Source organism: Felis catus, chromosome A2 (assembly GCF_018350175.1).
Source record: "Felis catus isolate Fca126 chromosome A2, F.catus_Fca126_mat1.0, whole genome shotgun sequence".
In the NCBI taxonomy this organism is placed as follows: Eukaryota; Metazoa; Chordata; class Mammalia; order Carnivora; family Felidae; genus Felis; species Felis catus.
The window spans coordinates 126905125-126919785 of NC_058369.1; the positions used below are offsets into that span (position 1 = coordinate 126905125).

At 39.5% G+C, this 14661-nt stretch overlaps 1 protein-coding gene across 4 annotated transcripts in view; it reads right to left on the reverse strand.

Annotated features, from left to right (window-relative positions):
- The window catches only part of AOAH (acyloxyacyl hydrolase), a 168342-nt gene that overhangs the window by 54763 nt on the left and 98918 nt on the right, over positions 1-14661 (reverse strand). The gene's annotated exons all lie outside the window — the stretch shown is intronic.

Below are 14661 nucleotides of genomic sequence, written 5' to 3' on the forward strand. Positions count from 1 at the left end.
ACCTGGAAATTCACATGTGTCAGTTCTGAGAGATGTTCTTGAATTATTTCATTGATGATTTCTTCCTTTCTTTTTTTCCTTAGAACTCTTATTATTTGTATATTGGGTCAGCTGGACAGGTCTTCTAATTTTCCTAGCTTTTCTGCCCTATTTTCCATCTCTTTGTCTTTTGTTCTATTTTCTGGAGGATCTCTTCAATTTCATCTTTAATCCTTTTATGAAAACTATCTTATGCCACTAGCATAACTTCCAAGTGATATTTTTTGTTTTTTGAATATTTCTTTAATTTTAGTGTAACATTCTTGTTACACGAATGAAGTATCTTTTCTTATCTTTTTGGAGATGCTAATTCCAGTTATTATTGTAAAAATTTTTTTAAATGTTTATTGATTTTTGACAGAGAGAGAGAGAGACAGAACATGAGTGGGGGAGGGGCAGAGAGAGAGGAGACACAGAATCTGAAGCAGGCTCCAGGCTCTGAGCTGTCAGCACAGAACCCAACACGGAGCTTGAACCCACAGACCGCGAGATCATGACCTGAGCCAAAGTCAGATGCTTAACTGACTGAGCCACCCAAGAGCCCCAAATTCTAGTTATTTTTTATAGGTAAGATATTAGAGTCTAAGAAAAATGTTTCTCCTTTAGAAAATAGAGCAATAGTTTATTCTCTTGGAGTTGCTTCTTCTCTTTTTGTGTTGTCTTTCCACATTCAAAGTTTCCCTCTGATGTCCGATGATCCTGGATTGTTTGTTGGCTTGTACTTAAAAGTGGAAGCTGGTTAAAAACTTCAAAGCTGATTGGAAAGTGGACCTCTGGGTGTGGCTTTTTGACTCAGATCCTCACTGTAGCATGGGCTGGTGGGGACTTTCTCGGGGAAGCCCTGCTGTCAGTGTCTGGGTCTTTCCTCCCTGGGATGTGTAGACTCCCTACAGAAGGATCTTCTGCCCTCCAGCCAGGTTGCCAGCACTCTGGGGCTAGGGGTGGGTGGTTCGTAGCATTCAGTATGCATGTGGAGTGGGGTGCTCCTCTCTTCACTTATGTCTGGTGTCCCTCAGTCCAGAAGCTTTTGATATTAGCATCTCTAGAGAATAATAAACCTCTAGACTTATACCAGAGTAAGGAGAGGCAACTGCCCACCTGTGTGAAGTTGGGAAAGAGTCTCAGGATCTAACTGCTTCTTCAGCAATCTTTCAATCAACCCTTGTTTTTACTCTCACCTCAATTTCTAGAGCTACCAAATATAACCAATCCTCAAGTCTTCTGGGGAATCTGCAGCGTAAACCAGGTTGCTTCTTGACATTCCTTTGCACTGGCTTCAGATGCAGCTTTCTGAGTCAACTGAGTCAGTTACCACTTGTTCTGCTTTCTGGTTTCCAACGTTTTGTGGCTGTTGGCTCTTCCTGTTCTCTTTGTCCTTGTGGACAGATTCATTTACTGTCATTTTAGTGGAGTTTCTCAAGGGACAGAAGTAAATGCTTTGCTCAATCTGCTATCTTACCCAGAAGCCCGAAATGAATACTTTATACTCTGTGTCATTTACGCCCTCTGCCTTGACTGTTTTATTATATTTTGAAAAAAGCAGATGGGAAATGGACATTAGATCTGAGTTCAATCCTAAAATAATTTCACGGTCAATAAAGAGGGGTTATTTTCCTTTGGGAAAGTAATTGTTACCAATATTTAGCCATAAATGTATTTTTGATAATTCTAAAAATGGAATTTATGTACCGAAATACTGTTTTGCTCATGACCTGCTCATGGAGAGCGAATAGTGTATATTAATATTATAGAAACAGTTAGCTGCATCTGTCTTTGCAATAATACAAAATCTTTGCCAATTGGTGAATAGTTTCATTAACATTTCTGACCAGAAATAGTATCTAGACTTTTGAGATTAAGGTTTTGTACTAGGCACTAGCAATCATTTCACATAATCAAAGGTATCGTTTTCTTTCATCCCACCTCAAATGCATAATCTGTCTTATAAATACTAGGGATTGAATTTCTCATGGAGTGTCCAGGAATCCTGAGGAGACAGAAAAATCAATACAGTATTCTGAGAAGCCCATAGCACAATATTTTTGAGATGCTAACAAATTGAGAATGCTTGATAGAAAGGCATCTGTATACAGGGTCAGGTGAATTTGAATTAATAGGAGAAACCAAGGATACTGTGCATTGTAAGGTTAACTGTTATGACCTTTCTGGTTTCAAATCTCCCCTCCTCTTGCTCCTCTACCCCTACTTGGACTCAGGTTTTTCAGTGTGACCTTCTGTTTTTTTCCCTTTGCCCTCTGTTGTACATCAAAACCAAGCCCAATGAGCTGGTAGAAGAGGTGATAGCATCAGTGCTGTAGTTTGATGGGGGCAGAGAGGAGTACTTGAAAGTTCTCTTTCTCCCACCTTCCCCAATGCCCAAGATGCTGGTATCTTCAATGTACGGGGCTGACGTGGAAGCATGCCATATTCAATTCCCGCTGTGACTAGCTCTACCTACTCCAGTGCCCAGGAAGTACAGGCATTTCATGTGAGGACACACTGGTCCGCTTTTGATTTCTAACATCAAAATTCAAAACAAGTAAACCTAACACAGAATGTCTACTGGTTGCTCTCCCCAACATAGGTTCAGGTAAACACACATACACACACAAACCACTTTCTCTGAGAGCCTTCTTATGACCTACCACCACCATACCATTTCACTATGACCAAATGGAAAACAAAACAAAACAAAGAAGAAGACCAAAAAATGAGCCTTATGCATGATGCAGATAAATTAAAGAAGTCGAATTTAAAACTGAAAAAAAGTCATCACCTTCTATGTTGACTCAAAGCAGAATGTACTTGGAGAAAGGCAACAGAACAGCTTCCCCCAAAGGCTTAGCATATCCGAGGTTTTGGGGATAAATCAAGTCTGATACTATGCAAACAACAGTGATGTATCAGGTCCTGGTGAAGTTTCTGAGGCTATTTCTGTCTCTCTGCAGAGCACTTCTTGTTTGGGTCTAAGTTCTGACACCCTAATTAAGGCGAATCGTAGAGAACGAGACACACGAAAAAGACTAGGGCATGTGGAAGACTAGTAGCAGGGACAGTGAGAGATACGTGGTAACATCTAATGTGAAGGGTTAGGGCAGGGGAGTGGATTAGGATAAAACTGAATCATTTAGAGACCGGGCAGGCTTCATCCAGGGACCACTACTGCTGGGAAGCTTTAAGAAAAGAGTGAATAGTTTTCTTTCTGATGTGGGTGGAAGTCAGACTAGCATGGGGCCGGGGAGATGGATTAAAGAATTCTTAAAATTCCTTCTAGTTCTTTGATACTAGATCCCTGTGTAACCTCTAATTCACCACATCATGGAACAATGAAGATTTCAGCCTCAGAGAGAGATAAACATGTAGAATATGACTCGTTGTGTATTCAGAGAGACTAGCAATGGGCTAATTATGCAGGGGTGTGTGTGCAGTGGTGAGGCTGGCTATAGAGGAGGTCCTAGGAGTTCAGACATGAAAAGATTAGTCAGACAGCATGATAGATTTTGAATTTGGAGCAGCAAATAATGCAGGGAAATAGACTTCATGGGCATTGTGTTCAATAATTCATGAGCTGCGGTACTCAGACAAGGCTTCTTACCTGTTAAGTTAACTTCCCACTAAGGTTCCTTCCTCTGTCCTCTGAACTTAGAGCAGCTGTAACTGCTTCCTTCCTGGCTTTTCTTGGCCTCAGATTTGATTGTAGGCCACTGCATCAGCATAAATATTAAACTATGATAAACTGAGAGATTTAAGGTGTTGAGGCTTATAATGTACAAAGATCACTTGTGATACACAAAAGATTGTTTTAATAATCTAAACAGCACTTCTCAAAGGATGCTGTGAAACACTAGTTTCTTGAAATGTATCTTTCTCATTAAATGCATACATATAGAGAGAAAGGGAGAGAGAGAGAGATTTTCTACATAGTTCGGCGGTCAAATAAGTTTAGAAATGGTTTCATATTATACCTTGGAGATACATAAGGTTTTTTGCCTTATTAAAGGCTCTAATAAGCCTTATACTGAATAAATGTGTTTCTACTTATTTAAACCAGCATTTCCAAAACTTAGTTGCCCTAGGAATCTTTTAAAAAATATGTATGACATCTTGTGGAACTAATGTTTCACAGAAGTGTGTTGGGGAATATTGATGAACTATTTCTGTGCTCTCTATGTAAGCATTGAGATGGCCTAAAATCTCAGGTTGAGTTGGTTATAGGAATTTTGCTAGAGAAATTTGGAGGTTGTTCATTTACTTTGATCAACCTGGATTGAAAAATTATGTCATTCTGGACAAAACTTCACACCGAGGCTTGACTTATCTATTATTGACCAAATTCACTTGTTAGCAGATCCCTCATTTGTTTTATTCCTTCTATCTGGCTATTAAGTTGATTATTTTACTTGAAAATTGTTCTCTCAAATTTGTTGACTGTGTGGTTATTTTAATACTTAAATGAATTTTGCTAGTTTCTTGTAGAACATTTATTATAGAACATGCTTAGAAGTCCAAGGGCTTAAGCTACACTGATTTATTTTTACATGCATCACATCATGCAGCTGGTGATTCAATTCATTCTGTTTATATTCCTTTTCCCTTATCCCTAGCGTTTTCCCTGAAATGTTAATTCCTGCAAATCTGACTTGATTTAGGCAATCTGAGGAAATGCAAGGGAAGGAGGCTTGTAGATTGTAAAGCACTCTACAAATGTAAAGTGATATCAATATGAACTTATTCAGTAGTTCTTTTATTGAGTACCTATTATGGTGCCACATAATGTGTCAGGGTCTAGGGCTAGAGAGCAAAGTCAAGCCTAATTCCTGTACTCAAGATGCTCAGAGTCTGGGGTGGGGTGGGTGGAGTGGAGAGACAATACATAAACTGTTTTGACAAGTGAGGTGACATTGAGGTTGAAGGAGCACACTAGGAGCATAGGAGAGAATCATCCACTCAGGTGGGGGTTGGCCTGAGGAGGCTGTCTAAAGGAACTGATCCCTGGGTGGTGAGTGTGGAAGCGTGAACAAAGGACAAAGGGTAACTAGATAAGACAAAGGTGAGTGTAAGTGCTCATGAAGAGATGCTCAAACTCACTAGTAACCAGGTTACATATTATCAGAATAACAATAAAATATTGTTAGATTGGAAAAAATTAAGAAGATGGACAATCTTCAGTATTGGCAAGGATACGGGGAAACAAGTATTCTCACAGACTATTTGTGGGAATATAAATTGGGATAGCTTTTGGGGGAGATTATGAAAAATTAAAATGTATACATTCAGATCTATCCATTTTTTCTTAGATGTTTATTTATTTATTTAGAACTTTTTTTTTAACATTTATTTTTGAGAGGCAGAGACAGAGCATGAGCAAGGGTGGGGCAGAGAGGGAGGGAGACACAGAATCTGAAGCAGGCTCCAGGCTCTAGCTGTCAGCACAGAGCCCAACACGGGCTCGAACCCATGAACCGTGAGATCATGACCTGAGCCGAAGTCAGATGCTTAACGGACTGAGCCACCAAGGCGCTCCTCTCTCCATTTTTTTCTAAATAAATTGTCACATGTATTCATAAAGAGAACTGTAGGATGTTCATTATGGCATTATTGGGTATCATGAGGATTTGGAATGGACTGTCCATCAGTACGATGCTATGAAATACCACGCAGAATTGTTCAAGAATGGAAAGTGCTTTGAGAAGTATTGTTAAAGCAAAGCATTAATTTACAGTGTATTATACACTGTTTAATGCCACTTATGGTGAGATTTTAATGAAATATTTCTTTATGTACCGATTTACACACGTAATCACACAGAAGGGATCTGAACAAAATCACGCTAAATTGATAATAGGGCTTTCTCCTGGGAAAGGGGGTGGAATTGGGGGAAAGCTTTGGCTTTTTACTATAAATATACCTCAGTATGTTTTGTAAGATGAAAATGTATTCATTATTTGAGTAATTAAATTAAAAAGTGAAAATTTAGAAATGAGTGGCATCAAGGGAGAAGTTTTGCAGGTGGAGAGATTTGTCAGTATATGGCAGGAAGAGTCCTTGGCTAGGAGTTACGGCTTCTACAGATGGTCCTTCTGGCCCAAAGGGCAGTGCCCTGAGCCTTCATTCCATCCCTTCTTGCTTTCTCCATCCTTCCTTGCTTCCTTCCTTCATCCACCTTTCTTTCCCTGTTGGAACTTCCTCTCACTAACAGCATACTGTAGGATTTCTCATATAAAAATGATTCCCCACAAGCTATCACCCCTTTTCTCTTCTCCCTTTAATGGGGAAGGTTTTAATTTTTTATTTATTTTAATATTTATTTATTTTTAAGAGAGAGAGACACACATAGAGAGCATGAATGGGGGAGGGGCAGAGAGCGAGGAAGACACTGAATCCAAAGCAGTCTCCAGGCTCTGAACTGTCAGCACAGAGCCCGACCGGAGAAGGTGGAGAAGCTCGAACTCAGGAACCTTGGGATCATGACCTGAGTTGAAGTCAGGCAGTTAACTGATTGAGCCACCCAGGCGTCCCAAAGGGAACTTACTAAATAAGTTGTTGATGCTCACTTCCCTTATCACCTCCTGGAAACTACTCTCTGCAGTCAGGTTTCCATCTCCCCCCACTGAGACATCTCTGGCCAGTCTCCCTTGATCACCGCCCTGCACCCACAGTCCTCTGTCTCTGTTCCAGTCCTCCTCTGCCTCTGGCAGCATTTGGCTGAAAGTCACTTCTCCTTTGGAAACACTTTCTTCCCTGGGTCTCTAGGCTGCTGAACCCTTCTAGTTTTCTCTCTACTTTGAGAGCTATTTCTTCCTTTTTAAAATTTATTTAGAGGTTTATATACTTAGAAAGAGCATGAGCAGGGGAGGAGCAGAGAGAGTGAGAGAGAGAATCCCAAGCAGGTTCTGCACTGTCAGTGTGGAGCCCCATGCGGAGCTTGAACTCATGAACAGAGAGATCATGACTTGAGCTGAAATCAAGAATCCCACCCTTAACCCACTAAGCCACCAGGCACCCCAAGGACTATTCCTTCCTTATCTTCTCTTCCTGAACCTCTAAATGTTGGCACCCCTTCCCCCAGCTTCTGTCCACAGCCACATTTCTTTTTCACACTCATTCTCTGAAACAGAAGTTCTCAATTTGTTGCTCTCAGAACCATTTTATACTCTTAAAGTTACTGAGGAACCCAGAGAGATTTTTAAAGAAAATTAAATGTGAATTATATCTGTCAATATTATATGTTAGAAATCAAAACTTAGAAATTTAAAAGAATATTTAATTATTGATTCATTTAAAATAATAATAATAATAAAAATAAACCCATTACATGTTAACATAAGTAACATATTTTTTTCTGAAAAATATATATTTTCCAACCTTTCCTCCAATTAGTGGGAAAAATGGCATCGTCTTACACTTTTTCAAATTTCTTTACTGTCTGACTTAATAGAGGACAGTCTGGGTTCTCATCTCTGCTTCTGCATTAAATCTGTGGTGGTATGTTGTTTTGATGGAATTATGTGAAGAAAGTCTCATCTTCAACATACAGTTAGTTGTAAAAGGGAGTAACATTTTAATATCTTTTTAAAAATGTTTATATTTATTTTTGAGAGAGAGAGAGCACAAGTGTGTGCACACGTGCACGTGCATAGCAGAGGGGCAGAGAGAGAAGGGGACAGAGGATCTGAAGTGGGCTCCATGCTGATAGCAGAGAGCCTGATGGCTGGACTTGAACTCACGAACTGCAACATCATGACCTGAGCCAAAGTCAGACCCCTAACCAACAGAGCCTCCCAGGCACCTCTACTTTTTTAGATAAGTATGGACAGTCTTCTTTGATTCTATACCAAAACTTGAGATGTGGTATTACTTTAAAGATTGATTAGTTGTCATGTGGAATCTGAAATTATATCAATGAACTTTTGCACCACATCACATTAAAATGCATTGGTCTATCTTGTACTTTGAATGGATCTTTTACCCATGCATGGTTTTATACATCATATACTGGTCATTTAGAAAATATTGGCTCACTGAGTTATGTGGATATTATAAATGTTGATACATTTTATGATACAATATTGAAAAATCATACTTGTTGCTAGCACTACATATCAGGAAAGTTTTGGGTATTAGGAAGCTGTCAAGTTCATAACAGAAAATACAAGTTTTCAAAAACTCAGAATTTTCTTTGAAAGCTGAAATTTTATGATTAACGGTCAATACTGTCGGTTGTTTTCCTTGAAGCTCCTTCATTTCAGATACACTATCTGCCACATATCCAATCTGAATAACTATAATTTATTTTCTAGATCTTTTAAATAAAACCAGTGTTCCATGAAAAACTGACTAATTCAGCTCTCAACTCCCTCACAAAAGTGCTTTTTCTTAAGAAAATCATATTTTTTCTTATGCAGTACAAGTGCTTTATGCATACCTCCCATTTCATCTGATGAAATTATTAAAAAATCATGGACATACTTTAAAAAAATTAATAATTCTTCTGCTCAGTAGGTGAACTTTTCAGGGGAAGCTGCCCTCCACCCCCGGGCTATTTTTTAAAACGAGGGTTGTGTAGAGGTGAAGATCACAGTGACTATAAACATAGTTTGGCGCCACTGCCTTTATTCATGCTCAAATGTCAACAATTTCACCCACCATGTTTTTGTGCCATCAGTACCAATGGCTACACAGTGCAAAAGGCAAATACTGTTTTGGTACTGTTGTGAAAGTAATTTTTACCTTGTGGATCCCTCGAAAAGGCCTGAGAGACCTACCTCCCAGCAGTCCACAGACCACACTTGGAGAATCTCTGATGTAGACTGTATTTCACTCCAATCAGCCTCACCTAACTTCAAATGACCACCTCTCTGGCTAATTATTTGTTTTGCAAAGTATAATTATAAGATGACTAATCATTTGCACTTACATCACATGTAATTTTTGAATAATGGATTTAATAAGGTTATTAAGTCCATTAGTGTTTAGTACTTACATGTCTTTTTTTAAAACATGAAATTAGGTTAGCAAATCTTAGCTGCAAATCCCTTCTCTCCAATTTTCTGTTTTTAACACCCCAAGTGACTTGGTTTGGAATTATACACTGCTTTTCAAAATTGTTCTCTCATATAACGTCTATTGGGTTGGAGAGAATAGATAACCTTTAACACTCAGATTCTAGGACACCGCTCATCAAAGATGTGTGTTTAAATGTCCTTGAATAGCATTACTGTGTCTCTTTTCACAGTAGCTTTGTCTATTTCTTTCTAAGCGTGTACTATGTTTCTGGCCCCAAATAGCAAATCTAAGCCAGTGGCAGAGGGAGCGACATTTGTTCTTCAAAATTCCATGTAGTTGGCACCCACTTATGTTGACCTACTGATCTTACTCTTCTCTTTCCAGCTTGATATGGTAACTTCGGTAATTGCTTTTGGTTCCCTTGGCTTTCATGACTTTTAATGGCTAACTTCACCTTTTATTTTTAAAGCTCTGATTGCTGCCCTGTTTTTCCTCCCTCTGCTCTCCAGCTTTGAAGGACTTCTCTACCATTTACCCCTGGCCTGTAGAACTGCACTGACTGGACCATCTCCTGGACCCACTTTCAGAAGGGGTTTTGGGCACCATAAATGCTCACGTTAGATGTGGTTAGGTTCAGGTGCTTATGTTTGTTAAGGGTTTGGAGTTACCAGGTTCTCTTTCTGAGGTTTGCTTAGAGGAAATAGTACCCATAAAGGACAATCAATTATGGAGTGCTACTTAAACCAGTAGGTGGTCAAGTAGCCAGCACCACACAGTGCAGGGCTTATGATGCAGATGCTCAAACTTTATGGCACAACAACCCTGGCCCTAGAGAAACATGGTTCCTAGAAAATTTCAGGCTCTGACCCATAAAATTAGCCAAGTCTTATCTGAAGGCACGGTCAGTTAAGGGGTGGAGAAAAGCATATTTGGTGGGGAGAAGCAGGAGCATATTTTCTCAACAGTTTCCTCCTATGTTTCTAAACCAAGCAGCATCAGGAGGGTAGGATGTGGACTCACTAACACGTTGCCCTAAAGCCACTAAACTTTAATACTGGGGAGAACTTCAGAGATTGCTAGGTGCAACTCAACTTCAACATATAAATGAGGTCCAGGACTGCTGTATATTCCACTGAAGGGCATACAGAACCAGAACCCTTGTACCTGTAAAGGTGGTCTTCCTCCTACTCTACCACACCAACTCACAGGGCTCTGGAGTTTTAGATAATTGCTTTAACTAGAAGTCCTTCCTTCCTGAATTTTGGTATTGTTTCCCATACTTCCATATGTGTTACTGGGCCTTGTGTTCTTTAACTTAAATAGGATTTTTCTCTTACATTAATTGCTTTTGAACATGATCTGAACATGAAGTACTATTTTTAATTTAAAAAAATACCCATTTATTCTCACTTACAATTATAGTTCCCTTCTCTAATGTTGGCTATTGGGCTCCCAGCTCCCATGCTACCAACCTCATAGGATGGGTTTTTTTTGTTTTTTTTTTTGTTTTTTTTTTGTTTTGTTTTTGTTTTTTTTTTTTTTTTTTTGTCTTTGAACCACTCAATTACTTTCAGAATCACATTGGGAAAATAAAATAAAACACATGGTTTTAAACGATATTGCTTTTTGAATTTTCTCGAGCCTAAGAGTCAAGAGAACAGATTTTTGTTAGCGTCGAATCAACTGAAGGATGTAAAGATTTGTGAAAGTAAGGGGTTGTATTTGTCTTTTAATGTATGCATGTAATTTCAATTAGTTACATTTACCTCATAAAAAATATTAAATTTTGAGGGAGGAGGGTATGTTGGAAAAAGAAAAAGAAAGTAACCATTTTCTCTCCCAAGCAACATCTTTTTTCTTTCTTTCTTTCTTTCTTTCTTTCTTTCTTTCTTTCTTTCTTTCTTTCTTTCTTTCTTTCTTTCTTTCTCTTTCTTTCTTTCTTTCTTTCTTTCTTTCTTTCTTTCTTTCTTTCTTTCTTTCTTTCCTTTCTTTCTTTTTTAAGTTTATTTATTTATTTTGAGAGAGACAGAGAGCACAAACAGGGGAGGGGCAGAGAGAGATGATAGAGAGCCGATGCAGAGCCAGATGTGGGGCTAGAACTCACGAAACTGTGAGATCATTATCTGAGCCGAAAGCAAGAGTCTAATGCCCAACTGACTGAGCTACCCAGGCACCATGCATCCTTTGCTTTCAAAGGTACATTTTCTAAAGAACATTGTTAATACCCAAAGCATGATGCTGATCACAGATAATAAGAAACACTATCTACAGATCCAGTTGAAGAGAGAAATCCATAAATTCTATCCCATTTTGATAAGCATTTGGACTCAGAAGGACATTTGCTCAAAATGCCCATGGAAGCTGCCCATGTCGTTCATACATGTTGCTTTCTGGGTCAATATTCTTTTCATTCTCCTGATTCCAGCAGCAGAGGATCTTCTAATCTCTAATCTAATCTTCTAATCTAATATTTTTTACATGCTTTATAAATCTTTGTTCTTTTAAGAAGGGGATTGGCCCAGCCTAGATTATCTGCAGTATATAATTTGCATGAGATTATAGAAATGGTTTAACAGGACCTACTGCTGGGAGGGATGTCTTGAATGGTGACACACATGACTATCATGCTGCTATGTGTCTGTTTACTGGCGGAATCTGCTACAACTCAGATTTCAGAGAATTTCCTTTTCTGTCAAAAGGAACTGAATATATTTCCCCCATTCCATCTGGGTGGCAAAGAACACAGGCATAGTACACACAAACAGGTGGCAGAAAGAGCTCTTGGAGAGAAATGACTAGATAGCCTGGGGCCCCACAAACACATAGAGAGAAAAGCCCTTGCAGGATATGTGACCCTACAGCATGCCAGCTGTGCTGCGCACATCCTTAGAAACACAACAGATAATAAGGACAGTACCTGGAGTCAGTGATGAGTAAGTTGCAGAACCAGATGGAAGTTTTGTAAATGGCAACACAGAGCCTGATACGAGAAGGTGCTAAGTCAGCACCAACTAGCTTAGGATAGGGATGACTTTCACCTAACGCACACCTAGCCAGTCACCTCCTTTGTGAGATGGTGTTAGAATGTCTCTGCACAGCCCTTATAAGGATTATAAACCATGAGTGGCTAAAGACTGGCAACTCTCCTCTCCCTTTCTCCCCACTGCCTTTCTCCTATGGACATCTGTCTGCTGCTGGGCTCTGATAGGATGGTGGTGGATGCAGCCATGGGACTGGAGGGCTAGTGGGATTTCACACTGAGAAGGGAGCAAACCCCTAGTCTGAGGACAGAAGAGACACAGAAGGACATTGGCTCCCCCTGTCACCCCCTCACTAAAATCTAAAAACAACTGAACAGCCTGCTTGGGAGCAGGAGCTATTTTGGGGCAGAGTTTTTGGGAAAATTAGATGTAGGAGATGTGGGGCAACTGTTGGTGAGTGTGAGCTATAAGTGGAAGAGATAAGGAAACCAGTTTTCCCTTCAACTGGGCCCTGCTGAGTGGATTCTTCTTTCACTCTTTGGATGACTCCAAGGAAGATTTAAACTACTTGGCAATTGTTTTATTTTTTGTTTTATTTTTTTAAATGTTTATTTCTGAGACAGAGAGAGACAGAGCATGGGTGGGGGAGGGGAAGAGAGAGAGGGAGACACAGAATCCGAAGCAGGCTCCAGGCTCTGAGCTGTCAGCACAGAGCCTGACACGGGGACTCGAACACACAAACCATGAGATCATGACCTGAGCTGAAGTCGGTCGCTCAACCGACTGAGCCACCCAGGCGCCCCACTGGCAATTGTTTTAAACATCAGACTGGTATTTCCTCAATGGCAACCTTGTGAAGCTTTAGGTCAAAAGGTAGCTGAATTTTATAGGGTTCAACATAAAGTTAAACTTCCATTAAAAGTGTAATAAACTATATCCATTTCTCATTCATAATGTATTCCTTTGTTGTTGTCATAAAAGCTTTAATATAGAGAAATCTCCAGGTGTTTTTGTACTGGATTGGTGGAGGCCAGTTAAATTTTTTTTTCTCACTTTCAGTGTTGACAGTGGGGAGATAGGTAAGAGTCTTTTTCCAGAAAGCTGCTTCAGCTTGGCTATCTCTGGATGTGTTCCAGGTGACAAAAACAATAGCAAGTGCAGCTGAAGAAAGAGAGGCTAAGCTTGGTGCTCAGGGGGCCCCAGACCACCGGGAGTATGGGGCCCATAGAAAGGGAGCCCCTGATTGACCTTTGAAACAACGCATGCCATGTCTCCCCATGGAGAGGGCTTCTTTGATTCTTAGTCATTTCTCCATCCCATCGCTATTCTCTCAAAGTGACAAAGACTACAGAGAGCAACATTCCTGCAGGTAGAATGAAAAAAAAAATCATAAAGTTTGGGCATTGGGGACCAGGAGGACCCCTGCTCACCAAATTACTCTCTGGTATAGTGTTCCATGATGACAGATCCCACCATTTCACATTAATGTGGGTCCCTGGTCAAGTTTCTTAACCTGTCTATGTAACCCTTAGATTCCTCAACTGTGAAATGCAGAAATTAATGGCAGCTCCCTCACAAAGAGATGAAATGAGAAAAATCTCTACATAACACTCAGGGTAGTGATTTGCATACAGTGAATGTCTCATGAAGGTTACTTCTTGCTCTCCCTATCACTGATACTATGAACATTATTACACTAACCTCATTTTTCATGTGATTAAACTTGAAAACCTACACCTAAACTTGAAAATGCATCCTCTTTGCTTTCCCTATATTCACAGATGATTCCTACATTATTATCAATGCCCTTTCCTGAAGATTGGTTATCATTTCCTGTTTTTTCTCTACCTCTTTCATTACACCAATCTTGTAAATCCTTTAGGGTTTGGGCCCCTGGCCTGACACCCCAAAAGGAAGAGGCTATTGACTAATTCTATGAATTATTTCTTCAATGAATCTGTAGCTCTGTGTTGAGAGTTGTCTTGTGGCACATCTTTCTTGTATTATCATTATTTGTACATTTGTCTAATCTGCCCTATTTTATTTTAATTGGTTGCAGAGACAGGTCAAACCCCATTTACCTTTGAAACATCTGTAGCATATATTCCTGATTAGGTAGTAAGTATTTAGTAAGTATTTTTAGATGAATGAGTGAAGACAATAAGGTAATAATTGAATAATTTATTTATGATATATAATGTCCTCCATTAAATAAAAAAATGGGGTGCTAACCTATGAATGGCTGCCCCCAGGCTCTGAGTCAACACCTAATCACACATAGCAAATTGGGTTTGTGTGTCACTCAGATTTGCCATACATTGTCTCTACCTTCAAATCCAGAGCATTGAAGCCAGGGTGATTCCAGGACCTTGAGACTTGTCTATTAATTTTAGCCATTACCTTTATGGATATTAATTTCTGAGAGTAAATAATCAAGTAAACTTTCTTGTCCCTTGAATGAGAAAAAGTCAGTGATGTGTTTATGTCTTATCCACTAGAGGTCAACTCTACAGCCCCTGCAATGAGAATATTCCCTCCTTGTGAACACTGATAAAATTCAATTTGCATTACATCCCCCTGCATAGTGGACTCTATGTCAGTGGTAGGTTTCTTGCATGTTACTCATGTTCTAGAA